Source organism: Ambystoma mexicanum, chromosome 6q (genome assembly GCF_040938575.1).
Source record: "Ambystoma mexicanum isolate Mex_15411 chromosome 6q, UKY_AmexF1_1, whole genome shotgun sequence".
Taxonomy (NCBI): Eukaryota; Metazoa; Chordata; class Amphibia; order Caudata; family Ambystomatidae; genus Ambystoma; species Ambystoma mexicanum.
This window is the reverse complement of record NC_090937.1, coordinates 1,678,505,290-1,678,526,892: the sequence shown is the minus strand read 5'-3', so window position 1 is coordinate 1,678,526,892 and position 21,603 is coordinate 1,678,505,290.

Below are 21,603 nucleotides of genomic sequence, written 5' to 3'. Positions count from 1 at the left end.
AGCTATTACACTAGCCAAATCATCCTCCTGTAACGAGAGAATCACTAGCAAATGGAGAGTATTACCAAAGGAATCTATACTATCCTCCTACAAAACTCTGGCCACCCGATACAAGAAAGCTATAACCCTAGCCAAATCATCCTCCTATAACGAGAGAATCACTAGCAAATACAGAGTATCCCCACAGGAATCTATACTATCCTCCTACAAGACTCTGGCCACCCAATACGAGAAATCTATAACACTAGCCAAATCATCCTCCTATAACAAGAGAATCACTAGCAAATGGAGAGGATGCCCACAGGAATCTATACTATCCTCCTACAAGACTCTGGCCACCCAAGACAAGAAAGCTATAACCCTAGCCAAATCATCCTCCTGTAACGAGAGAATCACTAGCAAATGGAGAGTATCCCCACAGGAATCTATACTATCCTCCTACAAGACTCTGGCCACCCGATACAAGAAAGCTATAACCCTAGGCTAATCATCCTCCTATAATGAGAGAATCACTAGCAAATGGAGAGGATGCCCACAGGAATCTATACTATCCTCCTACAAGACTCTGGCCACCCGATACAAGAAAGCTATAACCCTAGCCAAATCATCCTCCTATAACGAGAGAATCACTAGCAAATGGAGAGGAACCCCACAGGAATCTATACTTTCCTCCTACAAGACTCTGGCCACCCGATACAAGAAAGCTATAACCCTAGCCAAATCATCCTCCTATAACGAGAGAATCACTAGCAAATGGAGAGTATCCCCACAGGAATCTATACTATCCTCCTACAAGACTCTGGCCACCCGATACAAGAAAGCTATAACCCTAGCCAAATCATCCTCCTATAACGAGAGAATCACTAGCAAAAGGAAAGAATGCCCACAGGAATCTATACTATCCTCCTACAAAACTCTGGCCACCCAAAACAAGAAAGCTATAACCCTAGCCAAATCATCCTCCTATAACGAGAGAATCACTAGCAAATACAGAGTATCCCCACAGGAATCTATACTATCCTCCTACAAGACTCTGGCCACCCGATACAAGAAAGCTATAACCCTAGCCAAATCATCCTCCTATAACGAGAGAATCACTAGCAAAAGGAAAGAATGCCCACAGGAATCTATACTATCCTCCTACAAAACTCTGGCCACCCAAAACAAGAAAGCTATAACCCTAGCCAAATCATCCTCCTATAATGAGAGAATCACTAGCAAATGATGAGGATGCCCACAGGAATCTATACTATCCTCCTACAAGACTCTGGCCACGCAAAACAAGAAAGCTATAACCCTAGCCAAATCATCCTCCTATAAAAAGAGAATCACTAGCAAATGGAGAGTATACCCACAGGAATCTATACTATCCTCCTACAAGACTCTGGCACCCCAATACAAGAAAGCTATAGCCCTAGCCAAATCATCCTCCTATAACGAGAGAATCAGTAGCAAATGGAGAGTATCCCCACAGGAATCTATACTATCCCCCTACAAAACTCTGGTTAGCCAATACAAGAAAGCTATAACCCTAGCCAAAACATCCTCCTATAACGAGAGAATCACTAGCAAATGGAGAGTATCCCCACAGGAATCTATACTATCCTCCTACAAGACTCTGGCCACCCAATACAAGAAAGCTATAACCGTAGCCAAATTATCCTCATATAACGAAAGAATCACTAGCAAATGCAGAGGATGCCCAGAGGAATCTATACTATCCTCCTACAAGACTCTGGTTAGCCAATACAAGAAAGCTATAACCGTAGCCAAATCATCCTCCTATAACGAGAGAATCACTAGCAAATGGAGAGGATGCCCACAGGAATCTATACTATCCTCCTACAAGACTCTGGCCACCCAATACAAGAAAGCTATAACCCTAGCCTAATCATCCTCCTATAACGAGAGAATCACTAGCAAATGGAGAGGATGCCCACAGGAATCTATACTATCCTCCTACAAGACTCTGGTTAGCCAATGAAAGAAAGCTATTACACTAGCCAAATCATCCTCCTGTAACGAGAGAATCACTAGCAAATGGAGAGTATTACCAAAGGAATCTATACTATCCTCCTACAAGACTCTGGCCACCAAATACGAGAAAGCTATAACCCTAGCCAAATCATCCTCCTATAACGAGAGAATCACTAGCAAATGGAGAGCAACCCCACAGGAATCTATACTATCCTCCTACAAAACTCTGGCCACCCAAAACAAGAAAGCTATAACCCTAGCCAAGTCATCCTCCTATAACGAGAGAATCACTAGCAAATGAAGAGGATGCCACAGGAATCTATACTATCCTCCTACAAAACTCTGGCCACCCAAAACAAGGAAGCTATAACCCTAGCCAAATCATCCTCCTATAACGAGAGAATCACTAGCAAATACAGAGTATCCCCACAGGAATCTATACTATTCTCCTACAAGACTCTGGTTAGCCAATACAAGAAAGCTATAACCCTAGCCAACTCATCCTCCTATAACGAGAGAATCACTAGCAAATGGAGAGGATGCCCACAGGAATCTATACTATCCTCCTACAAGACTCTGGTTAGCCAATACAAGAAAGCTATAACCCTAGCCAAATCATTCTCCTATAACGAGAGAATCACTAGCAAATGGAGAGTATCTCCACAGGAATCTATACTATCCTCCTACAAGACTCTGGTTAGACAATACAAGAAAGCTATAACCCTAGCCAAATTATCCTCATATAACGAAAGAATCACTAGCAAATGCAGAGGATGCCCAGAGGAATCTATACTATCCTCCTACAAGACTCTGGTTAGCCAATACAAGAAAGCTATAACCCTAGCCAAATCATCCTCCTATAACAAAAGAATCACTAGCAAATGGAGAGGATGCCCACAGGAATCTATACTATCCTCCTACAAGACTCTGGCCACCCAAGACAAGAAAGCTATAACCCTAGCCAAATCATCCTCCTGTAACAAGAGAATCACTAGCAAATGGAGAGTATCCCCACAGGAATCTATACTATCCTCCTACAAGACTCTGGCCACCCGATACAAGAAAGCTATAACCCTAGGCTAATCATCCTCCTATAACGAGAGAATCACTAGCAAATGGAGAGGAACCCCACAGGAATCTATACTTTCCTCCTACAAGACTCTGGCCACCCGATACAAGAAAGCTATAACCCTAGCCAAATCATCCTCCTATAACGAGAGAATCACTAGCAAATGGAGAGTATCCCCACAGGAATCTATACTATCCTCCTACAAGACTCTGGCCACCCGATACAAGAAAGCTATAACCCTAGCCAAATCATCCTCCTATAACGAGAGAATCACTAGCAAATGGAGATTATCCACACAGGAATCTGTACTATCCTCCTACAAGACTCTGGCCACTCAATACAAGAAAGCTATAACCCTGGCCAAATTATCCTCATATAATGAAAGAATCACTAGCAAATGGAGAGGATCCCCACAGGAATCTATACTATCCTCCTACAAGACTCTGGTTAGCCAATACAAGAAAGTTATAACCCTAGCCAAATCATCCTCCTATAACGAGAGAATCACTAGCAAATGGAGAGGATGCCCACAGGAATCTATACTATCCTCCTACAAGACTGTGGCCACCCAATACAAAAAAGCTTTAACCCTAGCCAAATTATCCTCATATAACGAGAGAATCACTAGCAAATGGAGAGGATGCCCACAGGAATCTATACTATCCTCCTACAAGACTCTGGCCACCCAATACAAGAAAGCTTTAACCCTAGCCAAATAAGCCTCCTATAACGAGAGAATCACTAGCAAATGGAGAGGATGCCCACAGGAATCTATACTATCCTCCTACAAGACTCTGGCCACCCAATACAAGAAAGCTATAACCCTAGCCTAATCATCCTCCTATAACGAGAGAATCACTAGCAAATGGAGAGGATGCCCCACAGGAATCTATACCATCCTCCTACAAAACTTTGGCCACCCAAAACAAGAAAGCTATAACCCTAGCCAAACCATCCTCCTATAACGAGAGAATCACTAGCAAATGGAGAGGATGCCCAGAGGAATCTATACTATCGTCCTACAAGACTCTGGCCAACCAATACAAGAAAGCTATAACCCTAGCCAAATCATTCTCCTATAACAAGAGAATCACTAGCAAATGCAGAGTATCCCCACAGGAATCTATACTATCCTCCTACAAAACTCTGGTTAGCCAATACAAGAAAGCTATAACCCCAGCCAAATCATCCTCCTATAACGAGAGAATCACTAGCAAATGGAGAGTATCCCCACAGGAATCTATACTATCCTCCTACAAGACTCTGGCCACCCAATACAAGAAAGCTATAACCCTAGCCAAATTATCCTCATATAACGAAAGAATCACTAGCAAATGCAGAGGATGCCCAGAGGAATCTATACTATCCTCCTACAAGACTCTGGCCACCCAAAACAAGAAAGCTATAACCCTAGCCAAATCATCCTCCTATAACGAGAGAATCACTAGCAAATGCAGAGGATGCCCACAGGAATCTATACCATCCTCCTACAAAACTTTGGCCACCCAAAACAAGAAAGCTATAACCCTAGCCAAATCATCCTCCTATAACGAGAGAATCATTAGCAAATGGAGAGGATGCCCACAGGAATCTATAATATCCTCCTACAAGACTCTGGTTAGCCAATGCAAGAAAGCTATTACACTAGCCAAATCATCCTCCTGTAACGAGAGAATCACTAGCAAATGGAGAGTATTACCACAGGAATCTATACTATCCTCCTACAAGACTCTGGTTAGCCAATACAAGAAAGCTATAACCCTAGCCAAATCATCCTCCTATAACGAGAGAATCACTAGCAAATGGAGAGGATACCCACAGGAATCTATACTATCCTCCTACAAGACTCTGGTTAGCCAATACAAGAAAGCTATAACCCTAGCCAAATCATTCTCCTATAACGAGAGAATCACTAGCAAATGGAGAGTATCTCCACAGGAATCTATACTATCCTCCTACAAGACTCTGGTTAGACAATACAAGAAAGCTATAACCCTAGCCAAATTATCCTCATATAACGAAAGAATCACTAGCAAATGCAGAGGATGCCAAGAGGAATCTATACTATCCTCCTACAAGACTCTGGTTAGCCAATACAAGAAAGCTATAACCCTAGCCAAATCATCCTCCTATAACAAGAGAATCACTAGCAAATGGAGAGGATGCCCAAAGGAATCTATACTATCCTCCTACAAGACTCTGGCCACCCAAGACAAGAAAGCTATAACCCTAGCCAAATCATCCTCCTGTAACGAGAGAATCACTAGCAAATGGAGAGTATCCCCACAGGAATCTATACTATCCTCCTACAAGACTCTGGCCACCCGATACAAGAAAGCTATAACCCTAGCCAAATCATCCTCCTATAACGAGAGAATCACTAGCAAATGGAAAGGATGCCCACAGGAATCTATACTATCCTCCTACAAGACTCTGGCCACCCGATACAAGAAAGCTATAACCCTAGCCAAATCATCCTCCTATAACGAGAGAATCACTAGCAAATGGAGAGGAACCCCACAGGAATCTATACTATCCTCCTACAAGACTCTGGCCACCCGATACAAGAAAGCTATAACCCTAGCCAAATCATCCTCCTATAACGAGAGAATCACTAGCAAATGGAGAGTATCCCCACAGGAATCTATACTATCCTCCTACAAGACTCTGGCCACCCGATACAAGAAAGCTATAACCCTAGCCAAATCATCCTCCTATAACGAGAGAATCACTAGCAAATGGAGAGGAACCCCACAGGAATCTATACTATCCTCCTACAAGACTCTGGTTAGCCAATACAAGAAAGCTATAACCCTAGCCAAATCATCCTCCTATAACAAGAGAATCACTAGCAAATTGAGAGGATGCCCACAGGAATCTATACTATCCTACTACAAAACTTTGGCCACCCAAAACAAGAAAGCTATAACCCTAGCCAAATCATCCTCCTATAACGAGAGAATCACTAGCAAATGGAGAGTATCCCCACAGGAATCTGTACTATCCTCCTACAAGACTCTGGCCACCCAATACAAGAAAGCTTTAACCCTACCCAAATCATCCTCCTAAAACGAGAGAATCACTAGCAAATGGAGAGGATGCCCAGAGGAATCTATACTATCCTCCTACAAGACTCTGGCCACCCAATACGAGAAAGCTATAACCCTAGCCAAATCATCCTCCTATAACGAGAGAATCACTAGCAAATGGAGAGGATGCCCACAGGAATCTATACTATCCACCTAAAAGACTCTGGCCACCTGAAACAAGAAAGCTATAACCCTAGCCAAATCATCCTCCTATAACAGGAGAATCACTAGCAAATGGAGAGGATGCCCACAAGAATCTATACTATCCTCCTACAAGACTCTGGTTAGCCAATACAAGAAAGCTATAACCCTAGCCAAATCATTCTCCTATAACGAGAGAATCACTAGCAAATGGAGATTATCTCCACAGGAATCTATACTATCCTCCTACAAGACTCTGGCCACCCGATACAAGAAAGCTATAACCCTAGGCTAATCATCCTCCTATAACGAGAGAATCACAAGCAAATGGAGAGGATGCCCACAGGAATCTATACTATCCTCCTACAAGACTCTGGCCACCCGATACAAGAAAGCTATAACCCTAGCCAAATCATCCTCCTATAACGAGAGAATCACTAGCAAATGGAGAGGAACCCCACAGGAATCTATACTTTCCTCCTACAAGACTCTGGCCACCCGATACAAGAAAGCTATAACCCTAGCCAAATCATCCTCCTATAACGAGAGAATCACTAGCAAATGGAGAGTATCCCCACAGGAATCTATACTATCCTCCTACAAGACTCTGGCCACCCGATACAAGAAAGCTATAACCCTAGCCAAATCATCCTCCTATAACGAGAGAATCACTAGCAAATGGAGAGGATGCCCACAGGAATCTACACTATCCTCCTACAAGACTCCGGTTAGCCAATGCAAGAAAGCTGTAACACTAGCCAAATCATCCTCCTATAACGAGAGAATCACTAGCAAATGGAGATTATCCCCACAGGAATCTGTACTATCCTCCTACAAGACTCTCGCCACTCAATACAAGAAAGCTATAACCCTAGCCAAATTATCCTCATATAATGAAAGAATCACTAGCAAATGGAGAGGATCCCCACAGGAATCTATACTATCCTCCTACAAGACTCTGGTTAGCCAATACAAGAAAGTTATAACCCTAGCCAAATCATCCTCCTATAAGAGAGAATCACTAGCAAATGGAGAGGATGCCCACAGGAATCTATACTATCCTCCTACAAGACTGTGGCCACCCAATACAAGAAAGCTTTAACCCTAACCAAATTATCCTCATATAACGAGAGAATCACTAGCAAATGGAGAGGATGCCCACAGGAATCTATACTATCCTCCTACAAGACTCTGGTTAGCCAATGCAAGAAAGCTATTACACTAGCCAAATCATCCTCCTGTAACGAGAGAATCACTAGCAAATGGAGAGTATTACCACAGGAATCTATACTATCCTCCTACAAGACTCTGGTTAGCCAATACAAGAAAGCTATAACCCTAGCCAAATCATCCTCCTATAACGAAAGAATCACTAGCAAATGCAGAGGATGCCCAGAGGAATCTATACTATCCTCCTACAAGACTCTGGTTAGCCAATACAAGAAAGCTATAACCCTAGCCAAATCATCCTCCTGTAACGAGAGAATCACTAGCAAATGGAGAGTATCCCCACAGGAATCTATACTATCCTCCTACAAGACTCTGGCCACCCGATACAAGAAAGCTATAACCCTAGGCTAATCATCCTCCTATAACGAGAGAATCACTAGCAAATGGAGAGGATGCCCACAGGAATCTATACTATCCTCCTACAAGACTCTGGTTAGCCAATACAAGAAAGCTATAACCCTAGCCAAATCATCCTCCTATAACGAAAGAATCACTAGCAAATGCAGAGGATGCCCACAGGAATCTATACTATCCTCCTACAAGACTCTGGTTAGCCAATACAAGAAAGCTATAACCCTAGGCTAATCATCCTCCTATAACGAGAGAATCACTAGCAAATGGAGAGGATGCCCACAGGAATCTATACTATCCTCCTAGAAGACTCTGGCCACCCGATACAAGAAAGCTATAACCCTAGCCAAATCATCCTCCTATAACGAGAGAATCACTAGCAAATGGAGAGTATTACCACAGGAATCTATACTATCCTCCTACAAGACTCTGGTTAGCCAATACAAGAAAGCTATAACCCTAGCCAAATCATCCTCCTATAACGAGAGAATCACTAGCAAATGGAGAGGATGCCCACAGGAATCTATACTATCCTCCTACAAGACTCTGGTTAGCCAATGCAAGAAAGCTATTACACTAGCCAAATCATCCTCCTGTAACGAGAGAATCACTAGCAAATGGAGAGTATTACCACAGGAATCTATACTATCCTCCTACAAGACTCTGGTTAGCCAATACAAGAAAGCTATAACCCTAGCCAAATCATCCTCCAATAACGAGAGAATCACTAGCAAATGGAGAGGATGCCCACAGGAATCTATACTATCCTCCTACAAGACTCTGGTTAGCCAATACAAGAAAGCTATAACCCTAGCCAAATCATTCTCCTATAACGAGAGAATCACTAGCAAATGGAGAGGATGCCCACAGGAATCTATACTATCCTCCTACAAGACTCTGGCCACCCGATACAAGAAAGCTATAACCCTAGCCAAATCATCCTCCTATAACGAGAGAATCACTAGCAAATGGAGAGGAACCCCACAGGAATCTATACTTTCCTCCTACAAGACTCTGGCCACCCGATACAAGAAAGCTATAACCCTAGCCAAATTATCCTCATATAACGAAAGAATCACTAGCAAATGCAGAGGATGCCCAGAGGAATCTATACTATCCTCCTACAAGACTCTGGTTAGCCAATACAAGAAAGCTATAACCCTACCCAAATCATCCTCCTATAACGAGAGAATCACTAGCAAATGGAGAGGATGCCGACAGGAATCTATACTATCCTCCTACAAGACTCTGGCCACCCAATACAAGAAAGCTATAACCCTAGCCTAATCATCCTCCTATAACGAGAGAATCACTAGCAAATGGAGAGGATGCCCACAGGAATCTATACCATCCTCCTACAAAACTTTGGCCACCCAAAACAAGAAAGCTATAACCCTAGCCAAATCATCCTCCTATAACGAGAGAATCACTAGCAAATGGAGAGGATGCCCACAGGAATCTATACTATCCTCCTACAAGACTCTGGTTAGCCAATGCAAGAAAGCTATTACACTAGCCAAATCATCCTCCTGTAACGAGAGAATCACTAGCAAATGGAGAGTATTACCACAGGAATCTATACTATCCTCCTACAAGACTCTGGCCACAAGATACAAGAAAGCTATAACCCTAGCCAAATCATCCTCCTATAACGAGAGAATCACTAGCAAATGGAGAGGATCCCCACAGGAATCTATACTATACTCCTACAAGACTCTGGCCACCCAATACAAGAAAGCTATAACCCTAGCCAAATCATCCTCCTATAACGAGAGAATCACTAGCAAAAGGAAAGGATGCCCACAGGAATCTATACTATCCTCCTACAAAACTCTGGCCACCCAAAACAAGAAAGCTATAACCCTAGCCAAATCGTCCTCCTATAACGAGAGAATCACTAGCAAATACAGAGTATCCCCACAGGAATCTATACTATCCTCCTACAAGACTCTGGCCACCCAATACGAGAAATCTATAACACTAGCCAAATCATCCTCCTATAATGAGAGAATCACTAGCAAATGGAGAGGATGCCCACAGGAATCTATACTATCCTCCTACAAGGCTCTGGTTAGCCAATACAAGAAAGCTATAACCCTAGCCAACTCATCCTCCTATAACAAGAGAATCACTAGCAAATGGAGAGGATGCCCACAGGAATCTATACTATCCTCCTACAAGACTCTGGTTAGCCAATACAAGAAAGCTATAACCCTAGCGAAATCATTCTCCTATAACGAGAGAATCACTAGCAAATGGAAAGTATCTCCACAGGAATCTATACTATCCTCCTACAAGACTCTGGTTAGACAATACAAGAAAGCTATAACCCTAGCCAAATTATCCTCATATAACGAAAGAATCACTAGCAAATGCAGCGAATGCCCAGAGGAATCTATACTATCCTCCTACAAGACTCTGGTTAGCCAATACAAGAAAGCTATAACCCTAGCCAAATCATCCTCCTATAACAAGAGAATCACTAGCAAATGGAGAGGATGCCCACAGGAATCTATACTATCCTCCTACAAGACTCTGGCCACCCAAGAAAAGAAAGCTATAACCCTAGCCAAATCATCCTCCTGTAACGAGAGAATCACTAGCAAATGGAGAGTATCCCCACAGGAATCTATACTATCCTCCTACAAGACTCTGGCCACCCGATACAAGAAAGCTATAACCCTAGGCTAATCATCCTCCTATAACGAGAGAATCACTAGCAAATGGAGAGGATGCCCACAGGAATCTATACTATCCTCCTACAAGACTCTGGCCACCCGATACAAGAAAGCTATAACCCTAGCCAAATCATCCTCCTATAACGAGAGAATCACTAGCAAATGGAGAGGAACCCCACAGGAATCTATACTTTCCTCCTACAAGACTCTGGCCACCCGATACAAGAAAGCTATAACCCTAGCCAAATCATCCTCCTATAACGAGAGAATCACTAGCAAATGGAGAGTATCCCCACAGGAATCTATACTATCCTCCTACAAGACTCTGGCCACCCGATACAAGAAAGCTATAACCCTAGCCAAATCATCCTCCTATAACGAGAGAATCACTAGCAAATGGAGAGGATGCCCACAGGAATCTACACTATCCTCCTACAAGACTCTGGTTAGCCAATGCAAGAAAGCTATAACACTAGCCAAATCATCCTCCTATAACGAGAGAATCACTAGCAAATGGAGATTATCCCCACAGGAATCTGTACTATCCTCCTACAAGACTCTGGCCACTCAATACAAGAAAGCTATAACCCTAGCCAAATTATCCTCATATAACGAAAGAATCACTAGCAAATGGAGAGGATCCCCACAGGAATCTATACTATCCTCCTACAAGGCTCTGGTTAGCCAATACAAGAAAGTTATAACCCTAGCCAAATTATCCTCATATAACGAAAGAATCACTAGCAAATGGAGAGGAACCCCACAGGAATCTATACTTTCCTCCTACAAGACTCTGGCCACCCGATACAAGAAAGCTATAACCCTAGCCAAATCATCCTCCTATAACGAGAGAATCACTAGCAAATGGAGAGTATCCCCACAGGAATCTATACTATCCTCCTACAAGACTCTGGCCACCCGATACAAGAAAGCTATAACCCTAGCCAAATCATCCTCCTATAACGAGAGAATCACTAGCAAATGGAGAGGATGCCCACAGGAATCTACACTATCCTCCTACAAGACTCTGGTTAGCCAATGCAAGAAAGCTATAACACTAGCCAAATCATCCTCCTATAACGAGAGAATCACTAGCAAATGGAGATTATCCCCACAGGAATCTGTACTATCCTCCTACAAGACTCTGGCCACTCAATACAAGAAAGCTATAACCCTAGCCAAATTATCCTCATATAACGAAAGAATCACTAGCAAATGGAGAGGATCCCCACAGGAATCTATACTATCCTCCTACAAGGCTCTGGTTAGCCAATACAAGAAAGTTATAACCCTAGCCAAATCATCCTCCTATAACGAGAGAATCACTAGCAAATGGAGAGGATCCCCACAGGAATCTATACTATCCTCCTACAAGGCTCTGGTTAGCCAATACAAGAAAGTTATAACCCTAGCCAAATCATCCTCCTATAACGAGAGAATCACTAGCAAATGGAGAGGATGCCCACAGGAATCTATACTATCCTCCTGCAAGACTGTGGCCACCCAATACAAGAAAGCTTTAACCCTAGCCAAATTATCCTCATATAACGAGAGAATCACTAGCAAATGGAGAGGATGCCCACAGGAATCTATACTATCCTCCTACAAAACTCTGGCCACCCAAAACAAGAAAGCTATAACCCTAGCCAAATCATCCTCCTATAACGAGAGAATCACTAGCAAATACAGAGTATCCCCACAGGAATCTATACTATCCTCCTACAAGACTCTGGCCACCCAATACGAGAAATCTATAACACTAGCCAAATCATCCTCCTATAATGAGAGAATCACTAGCAAATGGAGAGGATGCCCACAGGAATCTATACTATCCTCCTACAAGACTCTGGCCACCCGATACAAGAAAGCTATAACCCTAGGCTAATCATCCTCCTATAACGAGAGAATCACTAGCAAATGGAGAGGATGCCCACAGGAATCTATACTATCCTCCTACAAGACTCTGGCCACCCGATACAAGAAAGCTATAACCCTAGCCAAATCATCCTCCTATAACGAGAGAATCACTAGCAAATGGAGAGGAACCCCACAGGAATCTATACTTTCCTCCTACAAGACTCTGGCCACCCGATACAAGAAAGCTATAACCCTAGCCAAATCATCCTCCTATAACGAGAGAATCACTAGCAAATGGAGAGGATGCCCACAGGAATCTATACTATCCTCCTACAAGACTCTGGCCACCCAATACAAGAAAGCTTTAACCCTAGCCAAATCATCCTCCTATAACGAGAGAATCACTAGCAAATGGAGAGGATGCCCACAGGAATCTATACTATCCTCCTACAAAACTCTGGCCACCCAATACAAGAAAGCTATAACCCTAGCCTAATAATCCTCCTATAACGAGAGAATCACTAGCAAATGGAGAGGATGCCCACAGGAATCTATACTATCCTCCTACAAGACTCTGGTTAGCAAATGCAAGAAAGCTATTACACTAGCCAAATCATCCTCCTGTAACGAGAGAATCACTAGCAAATGGAGAGTATTACCACAGGAATCTATACTATCCTCCTACAAGACTCTGGTTAGCCAATACAAGAAAGCTATAACCCTAGCCAAATCATTCTCCTATAACGAGAGAATCACTAGCAAATGGAGAGTATCTCCACAGGAATCTATACTATCCTCCTATAAGACTCTGGTTAGACAATACAAGAAAGCTATAACCCTAGCCAAATTATCCTCATATAACGAAAGAATCACTAGCAAATGCAGAGGATGCTTAGAGGAATCTATACTATCCTCCTACAAGACTCTGGTTAGCCAATACAAGAAAGCTATAACCCTAGCCAAATCATCCTCCTGTAACGAGAGAATCACTAGCAAATGGAGAGGATGCCCACAGGAATCTATACTATCCTCCTACAAGAATCTGGCCACCCAAGACAAGAACGCTATAACCCTAGCCAAATCATCCTCCTGTAACGAGAGAATCACTAGCAAATGGAAAGGATGCCCACAGGAATCTATACTATCCTCCTACAAGACTCTGGCCACCCGATACAAGAAAGCTATAACCCTAGCCAAATCATCCTCCTATAACGAGAGAATCACTAGCAAATGGAGAGGAACCCCACAGGAATCTATACAATCCTCCTACAAGACTCTGGCCACCCGATACAAGAAAGCTATAACCCTAGCCAAATCATCCTCCTATAACGAGAGAATCACTAGCAAATGGAGAGGAACCCCACAGGAATCTATACTATCCTCCTACAAGACTCTGGCTAGCCAATACAAGAAAGCTATAACCCTAGCCAAATCATCCTCCTATAACAAGAGAATCACTAGCAAATGGAGAGGATGCCCACAGGAATCTATACTATCCTCCTACAAGACTCTGGTTAGCCAATGCAAGAAAGCTATAACACTAGCCAAATCATCCTCCTATAATGAGAGAATCACTAGCAAATGGAGATTATCCCCACAGGAATCTGTACTATCCTCCTACAAGACTCTGGCCACTCAATACAAGAAAGCTATAACCCTAGCCAAATTATCCTCATATAACGAAAGAATCACTAGCAAATGGAGAGGATCCCCTCAGGAATCTATACTATCCTCCTACAAGACTTTGGTTAGCCAATACAAGAAAGTTATAACCCTAGCCAAATCATCCTCCTATAACGAGAGAATCACTAGCAAATGGAGAGGATGCCCACAGGAATCTATACTATCCTCCTACAAGACTCTGGTTAGCCAATAAAAGAAAGCTATAACCCTAGCCAAATTATCATCATATAACGAAAGAATCACTAGCAAATGGAGAAGATCCCCACTGGAATCTATACTATCCTCCTACAAGACTCTGGTTAGCCAATACAAGAGAGCTATAACCCTAGCCAAATCATCCTCCTATAACAAGAAAATCACTAGCAAATGGAGAGGATGCCCACAGGAATCTGTACTATCCTCCTACAAGACTCTGGCCACCCGATACAAGAAAGCTTTAACCCTAGCCAAATCATCCTCCTATAACGAGAGAATCACTAGCAAATGGAGAGGATGCCCAGAGGAATCTATACTATCTTCCTACAAGACTCTGGCCACCCGATACAAGAAAGCTATAACCCTAGCCAAATCATCCTCCTATAACGAGGAAATCACTAGCAAATGGAGAGGAAACCCACAGGAATCTATACTAACCTCCTACAAGACTCTGGCCACCCGATACAAGAAAGCTATAACCCTAGCCAAATCATCCTCCTATAACGAGAGAATCACTAGCAAATGGAGAGGATGCCCACAGGAATCTATACTATCCTCCTACAAGACTCTGGTTAGCCAATACAAGAAAGCTATAACCCTAGCCAAATTATCCTCCTATAACGAGAGAATCACTAGCAAATGGAGAGTATCCCCACAGGAATCTGTACTATCCTCCTACAAGACTCTGGCCACCCAATACAAGAAAGCTTTAACCCTAGCCAAATCATCCTCCTATAACAAGAAAATCACTAGCAAATGGAGAGGATGCCCAGAGGAATCTATACTATCCTCCTACAAGACTCTGGCCACCCAATGCAAGAAAGCTATAACCCTAGCCAAATCATTCTCCTATAACAAGAGAATCACTAGCAAATGCAGAGTATCCCCACAGGAATCTATACTATCCTCCTACAAGAATCTGGCCACGCAAAACAAGAAAGCTATAACCCTAGCCAAATCATCCTCCTATAAAAAGAGAATCACTAGCAAATGGAGAGTATACCCATAGGAATCTATACTATCCTCCTACAAAACTCTGGTTAGCCAATACAAGAAAGCTATAACCCTAGCCAAATCATCGTCCTACAACGAGAGAATCACTAGCAAATGGAGAGTATCCCCACAGGAATCTATACTATCCTCCTACAAGACTCTGGCCACCCAATACAAGAAAGCTATAACCCTAGCCAAATCATCCTCCTATAATGAGAGAATCACTAGCAAATGGAGAGGATGCCCACTGGAATCTATACTATCCTCCTACAAGACTCTGGCCACCCAATACAAGAAAGCTATAACCCTAGCCTAATCATCCTCCTATAACGAGAGAATCACTAGCAAATGGAGAGGATGCCCACAGGAATCTATACTATCCTCCTACTAGACTCTGGTTAGCCAATACAAGAAAGTTATAACCCTAGCCAAATCATCCTCCTATAACGAGAGAATCACTAGCAAATGGAGAGGATGCCCACAGGAATCTATACTATCCACCTACAAGACTCTGGCCACCCGAAACAAGAAAGCTATAACCCTAGCCAAATCATCCTCCTATAACAGGAGAATCACTAGCAAATGGAGAGTATCCCCAAAGGAATCTATACTATCCTCCTACAAGACTCTAGCCACCCAATATAAGAAAGCTATAACCCTAGCCAAATTATCCTCATATAACGAGACAATCACTAGCAAATGGAGAGGATGCCCACAGGAATCTATACTATCCTCCTACAAGACTCTGGCCACCCGATACAAGAAAGCTATAATCCTAGCCAAATCATCCTCCTATAACGAGAGAATCACTAGCAAATGGAGAGGATGCCCACAGGAATCTATACTATCCTCCTACAAGACTCTGGCCACCCGATACAAGAAAGCTATAACCCTAGCCAAATTATCCTCATATAACGAACGAATCACTAGCAAATGGAGAGGACCCCCACAGGAATCTATACTATCCTCCTACAAGACTCTGGTTAGCCAATACAAGAGAGCTATAACCCTAGCCAAATCATCCTCCTATAACGAGAGAATCATTAGCAAATGGAGAGTATCCCCACAGGAATCTATACTATCCTCCTACAAGACTCTGGCCACCCGATACAAGAAAGCTATAACCCTAGCCAAATCATCCTCCTATAACGAGAGAATCACTAGCAAATGGAGAGGATGCCCACAGTAATCTACACTATCCTCCTACAAGACTCTGGTTAGCCAATGCAAGAAAGCTATAACACTAGCCAAATCATCCTCCTATAACGAGAGAATCACTAGCAAATGGAGATTATCCCCACAGGAATCTGTACTATCCTCCTACAAGACTCTGGCCACTCAATACAAGAAAGCTATAACCCTAGCCAAATTATCCTCATATAACGAAAGAATCACTAGCAAATGGAGAGGATCCCCACAGGAATCTATACTATCCTCCTACAAGACTCTGGTTAGCCAATACAAGAAAGTTATAACCCTAGCCAAATCGTCCTCCTATAACGAGAGAATCACTAGGAAATGGAGAGGATGCCCACAGGAATCTATACTATCCTCCTACAAGACTGTGGCCACCCAATACAAGAAAGCTTTAACCCTAGCCAAATTATCCTCATATAACGAGCGAATCACTAGCAAATGGAGAGGATGCACACAGGAATCTATACTATCCTCCTACAAGACTCTGGCCACCCAATACGAGAAAGCTTTAACCCTAGCCAAATCATCCTCCTATAACGAGAGAATCACTAGCAAATGGAGAGGATGCCCACAGGAATCTATACTATCCTCCTACAAAACTCTGGCCACCCAATACAAGAAAGCTATAACCCTAGCCTAATAATCCTCCTATAACGAGAGAATCACTAGCAAATGGAGAGGATGCCCACAGGAATCTATACTATCCTCCTACAAGACTCTGGTTAGCAAATGCAAGAAAGCTATTACACTAGCCAAATCATCCTCCTGTAACGAGAGAATCACTAGCAAATGGAGAGTATTACCACAGGAATCTATACTATCCTCCTACAAGACTCTGGTTAGCCAATACAAGAAAGCTATAACCCTAGCCAAATCATTCTCCTATAACGAGAGAATCACTAGCAAATGGAGAGTATCTCCACAGGAATCTATACTATCCTCCTATAAGACTCTGGTTAGACAATACAAGAAAGCTATAACCCTAGCCAAATTATCCTCATATAACGAAAGAATCACTAGCAAATGCAGAGGATGCTTAGAGGAATCTATACTATCCTCCTACAAGACTCTGGTTAGCCAATACAAGAAAGCTATAACCCTAGCCAAATCATCCTCCTGTAACGAGAGAATCACTAGCAAATGGAGAGGATGCCCACAGGAATCTATACTATCCTCCTACAAGAATCTGGCCACCCAAGACAAGAACGCTATAACCCTAGCCAAATCATCCTCCTGTAACGAGAGAATCACTAGCAAATGGAAAGGATGCCCACAGGAATCTATACTATCCTCCTACAAGACTCTGGCCACCCGATACAAGAAAGCTATAACCCTAGCCAAATCATCCTCCTATAACGAGAGAATCACTAGCAAATGGAGAGGAACCCCACAGGAATCTATACAATCCTCCTACAAGACTCTGGCCACCCGATACAAGAAAGCTATAACCCTAGCCAAATCATCCTCCTATAACGAGAGAATCACTAGCAAATGGAGAGGAACCCCACAGGAATCTATACTATCCTCCTACAAGACTCTGGCTAGCCAATACAAGAAAGCTATAACCCTAGCCAAATCATCCTCCTATAACAAGAGAATCACTAGCAAATGGAGAGGATGCCCACAGGAATCTATACTATCCTCCTACAAGACTCTGGTTAGCCAATGCAAGAAAGCTATAACACTAGCCAAATCATCCTCCTATAATGAGAGAATCACTAGCAAATGGAGATTATCCCCACAGGAATCTGTACTATCCTCCTACAAGACTCTGGCCACTCAATACAAGAAAGCTATAACCCTAGCCAAATTATCCTCATATAACGAAAGAATCACTAGCAAATGGAGAGGATCCCCACAGGAATCTATACTATCCTCCTACAAGACTTTGGTTAGCCAATACAAGAAAGTTATAACCCTAGCCAAATCATCCTCCTATAACGAGAGAATCACTAGCAAATGGAGAGGATGCCCACAGGAATCTATACTATCCTCCTACAAGACTCTGGTTAGCCAATAAAAGAAAGCTATAACCCTAGCCAAATTATCATCATATAACGAAAGAATCACTAGCAAATGGAGAAGATCCCCACTGGAATCTATACTATCCTCCTACAAGACTCTGGTTAGCCAATACAAGAGAGCTATAACCCTAGCCAAATCATCCTCCTATAACAAGAAAATCACTAGCAAATGGAGAGGATGCCCACAGAAATCTCTACTATCCTCCTACAAGACTCTGGCCACCCGATACAAGAAAGCTTTAACCCTAGCCAAATCATCCTCCTATAACGAGAGAATCACTAGCAAATGGAGAGGATGCCCAGAGGAATCTATACTATCTTCCTACAAGACTCTGGCCACCCGATACAAGAAAGCTATAACCCTAGCCAAATCATCCTCCTATAACGAGGAAATCACTAGCAAATGGAGAGGAAACCCACAGGAATCTATACTAACCTCCTACAAGACTCTGGCCACCCGATACAAGAAAGCTATAACCCTAGCCAAATCATCCTCCTATAACGAGAGAATCACTAGCAAATGGAGAGGATGCCCACAGGAATCTATACTATCCTCCTACAAGACTCTGGTTAGCCAATACAAGAAAGCTATAACCCTAGCCAAATTATCCTCCTATAACGAGAGAATCACTAGCAAATGGAGAGTATCCCCACAGGAATCTGTACTATCCTCCTACAAGACTCTGGCCACCCAATACAAGAAAGCTTTAACCCTAGCCAAATCATTCTCCTATAACAAGAGAATCACTAGCAAATGCAGAGTATCCCCACAGGAATCTATACTATCCTCCTACAAGAATCTGGCCACGCAAAACAAGAAAGCTATAACCCTAGCCAAATCATCCTCCTATAAAAAGAGAATCACTACCAAATGGAGAGTATACCCACAGGAATCTATACTATCCTCCCACAAGACTCTGGCCACCCAATACAAGAAAGCTATAACCCTAGCCAAATCATCCTCCTATAACGAGAGAATCACTAGCAAATGGAGAGTATCCCCACAGGAATCTATACTATCCTCCTACAAGACTCTGGTTAGCCAATACAAGAAAGCTATAACCCTAGCCAAATCATCCTCCTGTAACGAGAGAATCACTAGCAAATGGAGAGGATGCCCATAGGAATCTATACTATCCTCCTACAAGACTCTGGCCACCCAATACAAGAAAGCTTTAACCCTAGCCAAATTATCCTCATATAACGAGAGAATCACTAGCAAATAGAGAGGATGCCCACAGGAATCTATACTATCCTCCTACTAGACTCTGGCCACTCAATACAAGAAAGCTTTAACCCTAGCCAAATCATCCTCCTATAATGAGAGAATCACTAGCAAATGGAGAGGATGCCCAGAGGAATCTATACTATCCTCCTACAAGACTCTGGCCACCCGATACAAGCAAGCTATAACCCTAGCCAAATCATCCTCCTATAACAGGAGAATCACTAGCAAATGGAGACTATCCCCAAAGGAATCTATACTATCCTCCTATAAGACTCTGGCCACCCAATACAAGAAAGCTATAACCCTAGCCAAATTATCCTCATATAACGAGACAATCACTAGCAAATGGAGAGGATGCCCAGAGGAATCTATACTATCCTCCTACAAGACTCTGGCCACCCGATACAAGAAAGCTATAACCCTAGCCAAATCATCCTCCTATAACGAGAGAATCACTAGCAAATGGAGAGGATGCCCACAGGAATCTATACTATCCTCCTACAAGACTCTGGCCACCCGATACAAGAAAGCTATAATCCTAGCCAAATCATCCTCCTATAACGAGAAAATCACTAGTAAATGGAGAGGATGCCCACAGGAATCTATACTATCTTCCTACAAGACTCTGGTTAGCCAATACAAGAAAGCTATAACCCTAGCCAAATTATCCTCATATAACGAAAGAATCACTAGCAAATGGAGAGGATCCCCACAGGAATCTATACTATCCTCCTACAAGACTCTGGTTAGCCAATGCAAGAAAGCTATTACACTAGCCAAATCATCCTCCTGTAACGAGAGAATCACTAGCAAATGGAGAGTATTACCAAAGGAATCTATACTATCCTCCTACAAAACTCTGGCCACCCGATACAAGAAAGCTATAACCCTAGCCAAATCATCCTCCTATAACGAGAGAATCACTAGCAAATACAGAGTATCCCCACAGGAATCTATACTATCCTCCTACAAGACTCTGGCCACCCAATACGAGAAATCTATAACACTAGCCAAATCATCCTCCTATAACAAGAGAATCACTAGCAAATGGAGAGGATGCCCACAGGAATCTATACTATCCTCCTACAAGACTCTGGCCACCCAAGACAAGAAAGCTATAACCCTAGCCAAATCATCCTCCTGTAACGAGAGAATCACTAGCAAATGGAGAGTATCCCCACAGGAATCTATACTATCCTCCTACAAGACTCTGGCCACCCGATACAAGAAAGCTATAACCCTAGGCTAATCATCCTCCTATAATGAGAGAATCACTAGCAAATGGAGAGGATGCCCACAGGAATCTATACTATCCTCCTACAAGACTCTGGCCACCCGATACAAGAAAGCTATAACCCTAGCCAAATCATCCTCCTATAACGAGAGAATCACTAGCAAATGGAGAGGAACCCCACAGGAATCTATACTTTCCTCCTACAAGACTCTGGCCACCCGATACAAGAAAGCTATAACCCTAGCCAAATCATCCTCCTATAACGAGAGAATCACTAGCAAATGGAGAGTATCCCCACAGGAATCTATACTATCCTCCTACAAGACTCTGGCCACCCGATACAAGAAAGCTATAACCCTAGCCAAATCATCCTCCTATAACGAGAGAATCACTAGCAAAAGGAAAGAATGCCCACAGGAATCTATACTATCCTCCTACAAAACTCTGGCCACCCAAAACAAGAAAGCTATAACCCTAGCCAAATCATCCTCCTATAACGAGAGAATCACTAGCAAATACAGAGTATCCCCACAGGAATCTATACTATCCTCCTACAAGACTCTGGCCACCCGATACAAGAAAGCTATAACCCTAGCCAAATCATCCTCCTATAACGAGAGAATCACTAGCAAAAGGAAAGAATGCCCACAGGAATCT